The sequence below is a fragment of the Propithecus coquereli genome, unplaced genomic scaffold (genome assembly GCF_000956105.1).
Source record: "Propithecus coquereli isolate 6110/MARCELLA unplaced genomic scaffold, Pcoq_1.0 Scaffold166, whole genome shotgun sequence".
In the NCBI taxonomy this organism is placed as follows: Eukaryota; Metazoa; Chordata; class Mammalia; order Primates; family Indriidae; genus Propithecus; species Propithecus coquereli.
In genome coordinates, this window is record NW_012141191.1 from 3,567,297 (window position 1) to 3,582,069 (window position 14,773).

Below are 14,773 nucleotides of genomic sequence, written 5' to 3' on the forward strand. Positions count from 1 at the left end.
CGGCGACAACGCAGGACTGCAGCGCATTCCGAAGACACTGTCAATCTTTTTAGAAGCTCAGGCAGTATTTATGGGGCCTGGGAGGCGGGAAAGCTCGGGAGTAGCTAAGGAGAGCGAACATAGTGCAGGAGTCGATGCTGCTGCCTGGCTTCGGGGTCCTGCGGCGCAGTCAGTTCCTATGCACAAAGGTTGGCCACAGCTGCTGCCTTGGAAGCCGGGGACCCACTTAGGCTGCCGCCGAGGAGGGCGGAGGTCCCCGTCAGTCCTCTCGGGAGTGCAGCCGCTTTTCCCCCTCTGTACCCCCGGCCGGAGCCAGAGCGTAAAGCCGAGGGGCGCAGGCGGGGCTTGCTTGCCGGAACCCGGGCGCCAGAGGCGCCGACGCCCCGCCAGCCCACCCCCGCGGGGAAAAGGGCGCTGCTGCGGTATGCCCGCGGAGGACGCCGGCGCCGCCGCCTCGGGCTCGCGCGCGGCGCGTGCACGCGAGTGGGCGTGGGAGGCAGGGGCGCTACTAGCCGGCGGCGTGCGCGCGCGCGCTCCCCCCGTGCGCCCTCCCTTGCAGGCCGGCGGGGCCGGGCTCCGGCGCGCGTCACGAGGAGCGAGCGAGCGAGCGAGCAAGCGGGCGGGAGGGTGGGGAAAGGGGGTGGGGCCGCGGGACCGGAGGGGTCCGAGCGGCGGCTGCGGAGCCGGAGCCGGAGCTGGGCGAGGGCGGCCGCGGTGCCGGCGGCGGCGGTGGCGGCAGCAGCAGCGGGAGAAGATGGTGGCGCTGGAGGTAGGAGCGGCTGGAGCGGAGCTTTATTCCCAGGCTTGGCACCAACGCTGTCATTAGCGCCGCCTGCTCCCGCGGGCCCGCGGACCCAGCTGTCAGGCAAGGTACCACCGCCAGGGAGGGATGGGTGGAGTAGGGGGTGCCCAGTGCTGATGCCGCCCCCGACGGAGCCCCGGTCCTCACTGAAGGGCGCCCCCGGGCGCGAGAGGGGCTACATGGAACAATAGTGCGGATGAGCGGGGACAGCAAGCGACATCCAAGGGGCAAGTCCTTTAGCCACGGAGCCAGCGAGGCGGGGGAAGGCGGCGTTGGGAGAAGAGACGTCTGGTGTGCGCCGCACACTGAAATACCGGGGGCTTGGGGGCAGCGATCGGGCCTGATGACAGTCATGGCAGGACTGTGTGTGAGTGTGTGTGTGTGTGTGTGTGTGTGTGTGTGTGTGTGTAAAAGGCACAGAAAGGGGATGGGGGTAGCAGTCCGGAGCTGTTGGGGGTGACATTTCCAGGAATCCCTGCTAGGATTCCTCATCTCTCAGTTGACTCTCCAGGGGAAAGAATGTGCAGATGGAAACGGTGAGGTGGGCAGGATGCACTTGGTGTGTGAAGTGTGGAGGGTAGCAGTGGGGTAGGGACGGGTTTGTGAAATCCTGTGTAGGTGTGTGTACGCATGTGATTGCATCCACGTTCCCCAAACTGCGCCCCAAACCCAGACATCTGCCTGCGCCCTGACTCGATGTCACCAGCTAAGACTGTGGGACAGTGTTTATTATTTTGACCCTACAACTCTGAGTACAGTCTCTGTCTGCTCCGGAGTGTGGACGGCCCAGTGTAGGGTTTCTCGCTTCCCCTTCCTCTGGCTTCATGACATGGGGATGTGGAAGTGGGCATGTCGCTTTGAGACACATGGCCGTGAAATAAGATAACGGTTACACATTCTACGATTGCTGGTGTCCCCAGTTTTGAAGGAAGCTTCCATCCCGTGATATTTCTTTTCTCATTAGACTGTGTTTTGTAAGAGTCTTGGACTCCTGACTCTGCAGTTTCTATTGTTTTTCTCTTGTCTGACCTGAAGGAGAAGGGTCTTTGATGGTCTGAATCCTCTCTCTGTCCCCACAACTTCGAATGCCTACTAGACCTTCTCCTTCCATATTTAAACACTGAATACCTTATGGCTGAAGGATGGGTGGTCTTTGTGTTGGTTCTTTTAGTATGAACTCTGGAGATATGTGTAGAGAGAGAGACTGGAGAGGTCTTTAAAAAAAGAAGAAAAAGATCATACTGAGACATGTTTGGTGCCCCTTGCTCAGCATTACACAGGGCGTTTTCTTTAGAGAATGGGATACCCTCTGCTGCTGGTGACATGTACTCTCTCAGCTCTCACAATGGCTAGGTGGTGCTGTATCATTTGGGAACTGAAATCTCCCAAGACCCACCGTTATGGGGTCCCAGGTCAGTGAAGTCCCTGCTTTCCGACCCGATGTAGCCCAGTAGTAGGGAATTTAGAAAATGTCAGACTGGCAATAACTCACCCAGTGAGAACCAGGACACAGAAATGAATCCGGACTCTATAGCTGCTTAATTGTCTCTGCGTGATAAAGATAGTCTTGTGTAGGGTTGGACAGAGATAGGAAGGGAGATGGCATATTCATGTGTGTCCACGGCAGTTTGACTCCCCGTTGCCTGTATTTCTCCTGTGGTATTCATAGGAATGAGTGCACTTTACACTTCATATCTTGATGCTTCTTTATTAAAATGTTGTATGACTAGATCAACCTGCTTAGAACATATTATAGTCGTAACACTTTAAATTCTACTGCATTGCTGTCGGAACCCGAACTAGCTTCCTCAGTCTTCTTTGAAAATCCTGTAGCAGTCATGACTACACAAGTAAATATACAACACGTTGGCACCAGAGATTTTTCTTTTAAATCTAAAAAATTTTGTTTAAAAATTTTGTTTTGTTTTTTGGCAAAGGTTGCATGATAGCGTTGTTACATTGAAAATAATAAAACTAGGGCTATCTACATATGCGTTTTTCTTCCCATTTCTCTTCTCTTAATTAATGATGATATATAGACCAGGTGCTCTTGAGCTGTCAAGGTAAAGTAAATTTTCCATGTTCTTCAAGTCAAGACTTCTAAAATTTTAATGTGAGGTTGTTGAATCTCATCCAAGATTTAAGGATAGATTTATAAAAATGAATTTTGAATCTTAGTTCTTTACTCACTTATTAGCTCTGCCAAATATCTTTCTGAGAAAAGTACTTATGGAATTTCAAAGCCATCCTAAGAGGTTTTGGCTTAAAAAAATAAAAAGTCATCATCTTTATATTTGCAAGTAAAACCAGACATGTAAATGTCTTACAAGAAAGTTTAAGAATATTAGGAATTACCAAGGTAAATAAACTGTTTGGAGAAAGAGGAATTATATAGTAGCATAATTGATGACTCGGGAATTAGTGATCTCCTTTCTAATGTAAAAGTGATAATTTTTAAAATACAGTGCCTGGCTTTTCTAAAGAGTGGACTGATAAGGTTAATGATACAGCTTGAATCCTGTAATTCAGTCTGGTAAAGGGTTGTACCTTTTGCTGCAGCCTGCAGCAAACCATTTGTTTTGCATGGATGTCTTTTCTTCACTTAAGGTAGCATTAATGCTTTTCTATTCCGTTATTGAGCCTCTTGAAGTTTGTTTTTTTAGAAGACTTAGGAGTAAAAGACATTTAAAAATTGATCTGTGAGACCAAAAGGAATAAACTATGGTACCATGGGGAGATAGGACTTTTATTTTACACAGAAGAAGTAATTGTTGCTAAAATTGAGAAAATTTCAAGCCCAAAATCCAAAGTTAACCCTCCAGATTGCAATAATTAATTTACAAATATTTGTTAATTGCCGTCTACATCTCAGGCACTGAATATCTTTGGATAGGGGACAGGGAACATTGAGTAGGGTTGGAGATTCAAAGAATGATGAGATTTAGGTCCTGTCCAGGGATAGTTCATGATCTAGAAGGAGAAAAGAGGCATGTATGTTACTAACTATAAAAATGGCAGAAAATGGTTGAGTGCTGAAAAGGCAGTATTCCTGCAGTGCTGTGGGAGTTCACAGGGTACAGCAGTGACTCCTGACGGAAGAATCAGGGAAGGTTATATGGAAGAGATAGCATTTGGGCTGGGGTTGTACAGGTGGCATTTGGGATGGCAGAGAAGGAAGGGCATGCTTGGGGGAGGAACAGCCTAGCAAAGGCCTGGTGGTGGGAAGGTGTGCGCTACATAGGGTAAAGAGAATGGTGTGCTTTGGCTGGAGTGCTGGGAATGCCAAGAGATGTAATGAGAGAAGAAGCAAGAAAGAGAGGTTTGTTCAAGATTTGAAGCAACTTGTATGCCAAGGTAAGGAGTGTGGATTTTATTCAGTAAGTACTAGGGAGCCTTGAAAAGTTTCTGGGGAGGAGGGTTGACAGGATCAGAACTGTGCTTTAGCACAATGCTTTTACAGCATTAGGTTGAATGGAATGACACGGGAAGAGATTGATGGGAGGGAGACCAGATAGAACCCATTGCCAAATTACGGGAAAGAGGGAAAGAGGCAGTGGGCGTGAAGAGCGGGGCACAGAGCTCACGGACCTAAGAGATGGTGTTCAGGAATAATCTGAGCAGCTCAAACTGGAAATGGGGGAAAGGGAGAAGGGAAGTCAAAGGTCATTGTCAGGCTTAGCTGAGAGAATGGTTGGGTCATTTTCAGTAAGAAGATTCAAAGGAGAATGAGGAAGAGGAGAAAAAGGAAGTTTCATTTTGAGCATGCCAGGTTTGTCCAAGTGAAGGGACTAGAATACAGGCACAGAGCTTCAGTGAGAGAGGTTAAGAGCTACAAACAGATTTGTAAATCATCTACTTAGGAGCAATTTTGATGTCCCAAGAATCACTAATAAAGAACATTGGGGAGAGAAGAAGCAAAGGATAATGGTAGGATCCTTGAGGGATGTTTATATGTTGGAGGGGAAAAGAGAAGGAAGAGGGTAAGAACCATATTAAACCAGAGGCAGTTGTATAAAAATGATAGGAGTAGAGTAGCACAGTGTCATGGAAGCTGGGAAGGGTGAGGGGAGCCCCTGTCATTCATACAGCACACCCCATGAGCAAGGGAGTGACCAAGGCAAAGCCACTGCCTGTGTCTCCTGGTTTCCTTGGAGATGGGTGGAAGTGGCCACCAGGTGATAAGGGGTTGCAGGGTGTGGGGCAAGGAGAATAGAAAGCAATGAAAACAGCTTCCTTTTCAGTAAGTTGGGATGTAAAGGAGAAGGCAAGAGAGTATGAAATATCAAAGGAATAGCATAGTAGAGGGAAAGTAGTGTTTTTAGTATAGGAAGACTTGAGCCTACTTTACGAACAGAGGAGAGGAATCCATTGAGAGGGAGAGAGACTGAAAACATAAGGGAAAGTCTGAGTTGGTGGAGTATTCAAGAGGATGGGAGGATACCGGATGAAAGCAACGGGAGAACTCTTCTGAGACAGAAGCATAAGAATTTTAAGGTGGAAAGAAAGGAATTTGGCCACAGTTTTTAATGGAAAGTCAAAAGAGGGGTGGACAGGTTCAATTAGGGGTGAATAGAAGATTATCACCCAACTGTGAGGGCCTCCTGTGTTTAAAGAGCATGAATTTGTAGTGGAATGAATTAGTTGCTGATAATTGGAGTTTGACAACTACTTAGGTAATTTTTGGAATAGTGAGCGTTTAATGTTGCTAAATACAGTGGTTCTTGGCTTCTTAAATGCAATGAAAAGAGAAGAATGTTTACCTTTAAAGTTACCTGAATAAGAGACTCTATCTGAAGTATTTCCTGTGAATATTCTGCCTCAGAGATCACTGAGCTAAGTTCATAGTAAAATAATGGGGAAAAACATAAGTGTTTTTTAAAAGATGAGAGTCTCCTGTCTATAATGGCAAGATATGGCTTTACAGGGGAGGGTAAAGTTGATTTTCAAAAGAAAAATCGAACATAGCTGGCATCTTACCCAACACTGTACCAATTATATGCACTCGATGTACGTTTGTCGCATGAATACATGCTTATTTTTAGTAAGCTAAGTATAGTATCTAAGATCTAAAATTTAAGGATTTCTTTCTTACACAATGGACATTTAATGAGTTACATCCTGTGGCCTATACAAGTTTATGATAGAATTAAAACTATTTAATTTATTCATGCCTGATATGTACCTTGAAGCTTTACCAAAAAAAACCTACTTTTTTCCACAAAGTGATTGTATACCCTTTAGACCCATGAGTTATGGGGTTGTATCACGATTCCAGACAAGTTTATGGAACTTCAACTGTGGTGAGTGATGTTTTTGAGGTTCTAATGATGAAATGTATTCGTTCTTTCAACAAGTATTCATTGAACACGTTCTCTGGGCCAGACGCTATTCTAGGTGTAAGGGGTACAGCAGGGGGAAAAAAGTCATTAACATCACAGGGCTTTTAGTGGGAGGAGACTATAAACAAATAAATAAGCAAATACATAATATATCAGGTGTTAAGTGCTATGAAGAAGAATAAAACAGGGAAGACAATAAAGCATGACAGTGTGTGGGGTGGTCAGGGAAGGCCTTGAGTGGAGAGAGCTTAAAGATTTGAAGGAGTGATCCCTGAAGATATTTAGGGGCAGGGTCTTCTGGGTAGAGAGACTATCAAGAGTGAAGGGCCTGAGGTGGGAACACGTTTGGCATGATCCAGGGACAGCAGGGAAGCCTCATTGGTTTCCTTGGTTCTTCTGGACGTGTGGTATCACACCTGGTAGATGCTGCAGCCACTGAGAGAATATGCAATAAAACGCTTTGCCTTCGGTATTGAATTGGTCACCCATAGGCTGTATCACAACGTACGATGTTTGTGCTGACCTGTGAATCAGTGCTGGGTTTATAAAAGCGTGGATATCTTTAAAGAAGTTTATTTTAAGTTGTAAAACAAAGAGTGATTCTGTCTGGAGAGTGATGAAATACTAGTCAGCTGGAAGTAGACCCTCTCCTTGGAACTTCCACAACATTCTTTTGTGGTCTGAATATTCTTTAAATATAAGTTTCTTTTCCTTCTCCTTGTTTCATTTCTCATTCTCAAGTGTAAGGTCCTCGAGGCTAGAACTTTGTTTTGTTCATCTGGGTAAATCCTGCAACACACAGAAAGACTCTTTGGGCATCATTAAATACTTACTGAAAGGAATGGATGACACATTTCCAAAGATTTAAGTAAATTCAAGTGTAAAGAATGAGGGTAAAGCTGTTTTACCTTGACTTCTGCAGACAGCTAGCTGTTTTTCAAAGAGGCAATAAAATCACCACATGATCCTGAAGTGGTTTATGCATGCAGACCCTGAGACAAGGACTTGAGTCCAGATAGTTTATTTGGGAGGCAAACCCAAGCAACAAAAGTGAGAGAGTAGAGAAAATGAGACAGGGAAGGGAAGAAAGCCAATAAGAGGTGTGTTAATGAGCAGGTTACCACTGTGGGCAAATGGGGCTTGGCTCTGCTGGTATCAATGTAGACTGCACCTTAGAATTGTCCTCCAAGCAATGGAGAAACTGGAGTATGTATCCACCATTTCCCCTGGGGACATTAATCCCCAGCACTTTAGGGCTGTGCCAGTATTAGGCTGAGCAAGCTCCAGAGGCACCAGAGAAAGCCCTGGAGTGGAGAAGCAGGGAGGCAGAGCCAGCTGGAGGAGAGAAGTTATCAGTGTATGCAGGAACTGTCAGTCAAAGCTATGGTGGAACTCAGAAGGAACAGAGAGATCATAAAGAATTTTTTAATGGGTAAGAATTGGTTTGATAGCAGTTTATTGGCATTTTAATTTAGGGATTTTAATGTACTGTAACAACTTCCTACAGTTCAGTTCACTCACAAGCCAACTACTGACAACCCTCAGTTATCTGAGATGCAGATTATCGTATGTGCCCATGTATAAAGTACCCCCAATTAAAGGAGTATCCTCAATTTTCCAGTGAGAAGGTTTTGAAAAAGCCTTCTTTAAGTTCTTAATTCCAACTTGAATTTGCACATTCTAGGAGTGCAAAGAGAGAAGTGTCTACTTACATTTATTAATTTATTTACACATATTTAAAAATCACATTACATAAAATTGATAATTTAGGAATATGACATCCTTCCACTCTCACATTTTGTGAAATCACTTATTCAAATGTTCCATATGCTTTTTTGACTTCAGGGTCTTTGTCATTAATAGGTCACTTTTGGCATATTTGTTTCTATCTAACTTGTTTGAGATAGAGTATATAGAAATACTGTATTTCCATGTGATGCTGCCACTACAAACTTTATTCCAAACCCTGCGTACCCATTCATATAACACAACGTTTGTTCCTTCCTTTCTTCACCATCTCAGCAGCCCAGCACTTCTGTATGACTTGTATAAGGACATCCAGTACAGGCCATTGAGAAGCTCCTCCTCAGGAATGTTTACTTAAATCAGTGTTAAATCTTGGCTTCCTTTACTCATTCATTCAGTCATTTATCTTATTTCAACCACCTGACCTCTGTGAGCATCCCTATCTGTATTGATTGAGGTGGTTTCAGGCTGTCTTCTCCAAATAGTAACCTTTGAGACATATACCTCCTTTGCATGAAATCTGCAGTCTTACCAGGTAATATGTTTCTGACATGGTTTCTCCCTTTAAAATCAGTTGCCATCGCATCCAGCATTAATGAATTGCTTGATTTCTCCCTTGTCATCTTGGAGGTAACAGGCCTTTTGCTTTTTGGCATTCAGAAGAAAGAAATTAAGAGAATGCCCGATACTATGGGAGATTTTGTAAGCATTCAAACATAAGGCAACTTTTTCTTTTCTGAAATACACTTTTTTGGAGAACAGAAATCTCGTCGTCATTTTGTATATATAAGGGGATCGTGGGAGGTTGTTGCAGTATGGTGGTGGCAAAACCAGTCCCTGCCCACCAGGTTTCTGCTTCAGCCTCCTCTTCTGTTCCATGGTGGATTAATTAGTGTACAATTAGTGTGAAAGATACAGCAATGGTTTATTTCATAAAGGAGTTGATTGGCCATCATTCCAAATAATGTAAGCATTTATGTCATTGACTTTTGATAAATTTTGTATCTTGATATCAATTCTGTATTCATTAATAGGCACACTTTATTTTAAGTCTACTTGACAAAGTATACATAAATTCTTTTTTCCTGGAAATTATAGCATATTTTAAAAGCAGAGGAAGGAAGAGCTTTTCATTTAAGGAAATTCCACTTGGAATAATTACCCCCAAACTTGACTATTCAGTGAATTAGGATTTTTATACTGGACTTTATTAAAATATAACACTCTTTGTTACAGTGGCTTTTACACATTTTTGACCATGATTCTTAGTGAGAATACAATTTACATGATGGCCTCGCAATATAAATGAGTGTGTAAACACACACACATCCCTGAAACGTGTTTCGTTCAGCAATACTTTGTCCTTTGCTATATGTAATCCACTCTGATATTTTCTATCCTATTCTTTTCTGTGTGTGTGCCAGCCTGCTAAACTGATTTCAGCATTAATGGATCCTGACATGCAGTTTAAAAAAAAAACACTGTCCTATTGTTTTACATCCATCAGAAGAGTGCTTATTTTCTTATAGTAGGAAATAATTTCATTTCAAAAGTTTTTTTTTTCATTTGTTTCAAATTGTTAGGATATTTGGTGGTATGGGTATATGATGTCACAATAATTATAAAGGGAATCTTTATTTTTGAGTAGACATTTTATTTTCAAAAGAAGAAATTATTAGCATGGAAAGTGGAGTAGGATGAATGGATTGGTTTCTAAATCCAGTGGCTTTCCCTGGCTGTGTGAACTGTGTCGAGTCCCTGGGTCCTGACCTTGTTACTGGGCTGATTCCTCACGGGTCCGGCTGATCTCTCCCATGGTTCTTTCCTGTTCTCCCTTCCTGCCTCTCTCCCTAGCTGCTGTCCCTCAGCTTCTGGAGTTCTGGATGTTCAGTTCAATTCCTTAATTCTAAATTTCAACCTAATATATTTCTTTGCAGATGTGAAAATTGTTTTTACACCCGTTTCTCTTACAAAAAACTTGACAATACAAGAATTTTTTTCCCTGAGCGAATACCTGGGAGAGTTTTATCCTAAAGGGGCTAGAAATTGTTCCACAGATGGAATTTTCCATAGTGTTCAGTCATAATGGAACTCTGACTTAATCTTACGTTCAGTATGATTGTGTCCTTTATGGCTCTCTGGTTGTCTATGGTAAGACCGTATCAATTCCTTGTCTAAAAGTTCAGCAGATTCCCCATTCAGGGACTAAAAACAAGTTACATTACAACTGCAAAGTGCCAGGCTCTCCACAACTAACTCATTCACTTCTCACAATGATCTCACTTACTTTTCGTAACCACATCAGGAGAGAACTTACATTGGAGATGAGACTTTGAGGCCCTCAGGCTCTCTCAGTGACTGAAGGAAAGGGCAAAGGGGATTTGCCCCAGGTCCAGGGATAGGGATGGGTCCAGACAGCTCCTGGTCCTCAGTCTCTTTTGTCCTCTGGTTCCAGCAGCCGACTCCCACCCCACCCTCCCCAGCTGGACTCTCTTGTCTGTGATGCCCTCATCCTGATTGGGCTGTCAGTATGTGTGTGTGTTAGTGTTTGTCTTAGTCTGTTCAGTGTTGCTATAACAATACCCAAGGCTGGGTAATTTATAAAGAAAAGGGGTTTGTTTGGCTCAGGATTTTGATGGCTAGAAGGTTTAAGATTGGGCAGCCACTTCTGGTGATGGCCTCGTGCTGCTTCCACTCATAGCAGAAAGTGGAAGGGGAATGGGTGTGTGCAAAGAGGTCACATGGTGAGAAAAGAAGCGAGAGAAACTGAGGAAATCAGATTTCTTTTTTTAACAACCCACTGTCTAGGAAACTAAACCATTCCTGCAAGAGCAGGGACTCATCCCTGAGGGAGGGCATTAATCTGTTTGTGAGGGATCCACCCCCATGACCTAAATACCTCCCATAAGGCCCCACCTGCCTATGCTGCCACATTGGGGTTCAAATTTCAACACATGTTTTGGCAAAGACCACGTCCAAACCACAGCAGTGTTGCACTGACATCTCTCCAGTCTTGGCCCCATAGGGTAGAAAAGGTTCAGGATGAGCTGGAATATGGTGCTGCCATAATTAGCCACCAACAATGAACAAGTCCCCAGATTGGGCTGAGCCTCAGCTTCTCCAGCTGTAAAAGGAGGACTGATGAAACCTGCCCTTCCAATCTCTTCCCACACAGGGCCACTGCGGTCAAAGGGGATGCAAAGGGCTATTGAAAGTGAGGGAGACGTGCCACATCCTTCATAATGATGTTGAGCAGAAGGGAGTCCCTCGTCCTAATCCCTAGTGTCTCCTTCCTCTAAGCCAGGACTCAGCAAACATTTACTGTATAGGGCCAGGTAGCCAATAGGTTTTCTGGGCCGTACGGTGTCTGCCACAACTTCTCAATTCTGCTCTTGTAGTGCAAAAGCAGCTGGAAACAATATGTAAACCGATGAATGTGGCTGTATTCCAATAAAAGTTAATTTATGGACACCGAAATTTTAATTTCATTTCATTTTCACATGTCACAAAATTTTGATTCTCCTTTAGATTTTTTCCAACCATCTAAAACTATAGAAACCATTCTTGGCTCCCAGGCAGTACAAAAACAGGCAGTGGGATGGATTTGTCTCATGGACCTTAGCTTGCTAACCCCTGGTCTAAACTCTTACAGCACTTGTACCACTTTGGATTCTAGCAGCTCATGCGCCATCTCCCTCTCTCATCTTTCCAAAATATACACCCATCCACACATATTTTTTTTAAATCTCCCCTAACACCGAGGATAGTAGCACGTATGTAGTATACCCACATACACATATATGCTATATGCTGAATATTTATTGAATAAATAAGGATAAGAATCTGTTGCTTTTCTATATATCCTATTTTTCCATCTTTAAAAGAAATTCTGCTTATTCTCAAGTAAACCTTTGGGAATGATCAAGTCAACATTTTGTGATTAAATATAAGGGCTTTGGGATTCTTGCCTTAAAGTTTTTCCCCCTCTGCTATTAACCGTAAAAGGAAAAGAATGTTAGGGAGGACAGAAGGGAAAAACAAACAGACAAAACAAAACCAACATTTCAGCATGAAAAGGGCTTATTAGAGAATAACTAAAGTGGCCAAACATTTAGCTCTGTTCCCCTGGGCTTTCTGAAACTATAGGGAGCTCTGGGCCGGTGAAGTGCTTTCGTGTCTTAGCTGCCAGCATCGCTATGTTTTGGTGTGCTTTCCCCAAAATTTAACACAGGGGCCAGAACTCTGTGCATTTGGCTATAAATAAAGAGGACCCAGGAGAACGTACCTTATTATGTTATCTGTATTTCCCCAACATGTTTCGAGGGATCATGTATATCTTCTCTAAAGAGCAAACACAGCTCCCATTTTATTTCTTAATAACTATAGGCTTGGAAGTTGAATTTTAGGAATTTTATATACATTTACATTTTTCTTCTCAAAATGAGGTACACAGAAACTGGATGCTGGAATTAGTAGCAGGTGTGTGTGTGTGTGTTATTCCAAATAGTCTATATGTGACTCTATAATAAGGATATTGTGTGTGTGTATTCAAGGGATGGGAAGAAGGGAATGTGCTAGAAAATTGGGGCCAAAATCATTAATAGTATATACTCCTTATTAAAATTTGTTAAGGAAAGAAACAATTAAGTCAGCTTCCAATTAATTACTTAACTATTTTAGCCTGCCAAAATATATTAATTTGCCATAACCTGGAGAAAAGATCCACGGTGTGCGTAAAATAAATTATGAAGTATATTTTCGACTTGGCGTAACTTGTTACTGCTATGGTAGATGATGTCTAGTCCTGAGACAATGTTAAGCCAGTGTTAAAAGTGCGTTTTACATTTGAGTCACGTGGGGTATCTGAAGCCTGTGTGGGAAAGAGAGGAGGATGAGGGGCTCAGGATTTTGTTCCTTATTATGTCTAAGCTGCTCCATGTGAGACACAACATAGTACTTACTGGCAGTGCAGACTGTTTTGAGAACTACTCTTCAGGGATGGATGTCGGGGGCGGGGCACTGGGGCAAGGGCAGCCTTAGAGGAAACTGATGGTGGCGGGTAGGTAATCATCCATCTGTCTGCAGCTTCTTAGGTGGAATAAGGCTCCCCTTGATGAAGTAAAGAGAATGTGGTTTCAGTTGTTATGATATCTGCACAGCGAGCCATACCTTCTTTCTGACTTTAATTTTTCTCTTTCTTACCACCCCTCCTTTTTCTTTCTTCCACTTGGAGAAATTGCAGTGAGCTTGTTTACGTCTCATTGTTTGTTTTGCTCGCTTGCTTCCCTGCTGGAGATGTTCAGCAAATGTCTGGTTATCGGTGATCGTCTGTGCATATGTGGGACTGTGACACCGAAGCTGGCCGGAAGGTCTGTATTAGTTGGCACGGTTCGCAGACGTCTTAGGACAGACTCCCCAGAAACAGACACTGATAAGAGGGTTCGTGTGTATGTGCGCTGCCTTATCAAGGAGATGTTCCCAGGGGAAACGGGGACGAGAAGGGGAAGAAGTCAAGCAAGGGCGTGATCTCATTCAAACTAAGTGCCGCAGAACGTGGCTCCCAGCCTGATCCCGTGGGGGGAGCTCTGGGGTTCTCCACCTGAGTCAGTGAGGGTTGGCATTTCATACTCCATACCCATCGGGCAGTGGTTAAGGGCTTCCGGAGAGAGGGACTGTGGGAGGGGGACTTACATTCTAGGGCATTTCTGTCCCTTGGTGTGAAAAGGCAAAGCTAGTGCAGCCCTCCCAGAAAGAGCCACAGGTGCTGGCTGTTGCACGGGAAAGCACATTGAAAGTAGGGACCTGGGCAGGGCACCGACATTGTCCCCCAGCAGACCAGTGGCCTCTGTTTAGGATGATCAGGCAGGAAGCCATTAAGTGGCTTCACTGGGAATCCCCAAATGCCAGTCTTTTCCCTGAGATGTGGCTGCTGGTTCCTGGTGATACATATGAGTTGCATGGAGCAGAGGGCTGGGGATCCAGCTGTTCTGGTTCAGTGAAGCCATTTCCAGAGCCTTCTCCACCCTATGCTTTGCTAGGCCTGTATCCCTGGGGTTCTACAGTCCAGTCATTACAAAGAAATGTGTTGAAATCTCTTGTTTGTGAGTATTCTCTCTTCCATTCTCTTTGTGGATTTATATCTGATTTATGCCTTTATACTCATTTGAGTGGGGTCTTGAGAGGAAAAGAATAAAATTATCTGTGGTCAGTCTGCCACCTTTAACCAGGAGCTACCAAAATAAAAGCCAAAGTAGAATCTACAGTAAAGCTAAAGTAGTAAAATGTTTATATGGATACATGTATATGTACATATACATGTATATGTACATATATATGTATGTATATATTTATTTGAACATTTATATTTCTATAACTTCATGGAAATAGGCTAATAGTATTAGCCAGCAAAGTGCTACGTTAGTCAAAATGAATAGTTACAATCTGTTGTAATTATTAGCTGGATAATGTCAACCAGTGGCTATTATTGATATCTTTGGGCTAAGCAAGGGGACTTCTGTCTTCCCCAACGTTTTTGGATATTAACACCAGACACAGGTCAATGAACTGCTGATATGAACCATGGTTCCCATCACATCAGAGTTAATTTTTGGAATTGAATAGTGAACAGAAACCTAAGTAATAACTCTGGTAGGCTCAGCAAACACTATCTCGTTGTTCAAGGAATCTCAAAGACACTGCCTTCTATATGTGACAGGTTTATTGAATGGGGGACTCAATAGGGTGTCTGTAGCCACCATCTCTAGTTCGTCTCTTACAGCTCCTTCCTACGCACTTAAGAGACTTGTCTTCTCATTCCCACAGGAATAAAATCTTGGGCAGGTCCCTTAGATTTCCCAGTTAGGTGGTGAAAAGTCAAATCCAGTCT

At 43.6% G+C, this 14,773-nt stretch overlaps 1 protein-coding gene across 1 annotated transcript in view; it reads left to right on the forward strand.

The window, feature by feature from the left end:
- Positions 1-718: 718 nt before the first annotated feature.
- Positions 719-14,773, forward strand: part of APBA1 (amyloid beta (A4) precursor protein-binding, family A, member 1) — a 203,418-nt gene continuing 189,363 nt past the window's right edge. Inside the window, exon 1 of the mRNA XM_012641600.1 lies at positions 719-870. The gene's annotated coding sequence lies outside the window, so the exon portion shown is untranslated. The remainder of the gene's footprint in view (positions 871-14,773) is intronic.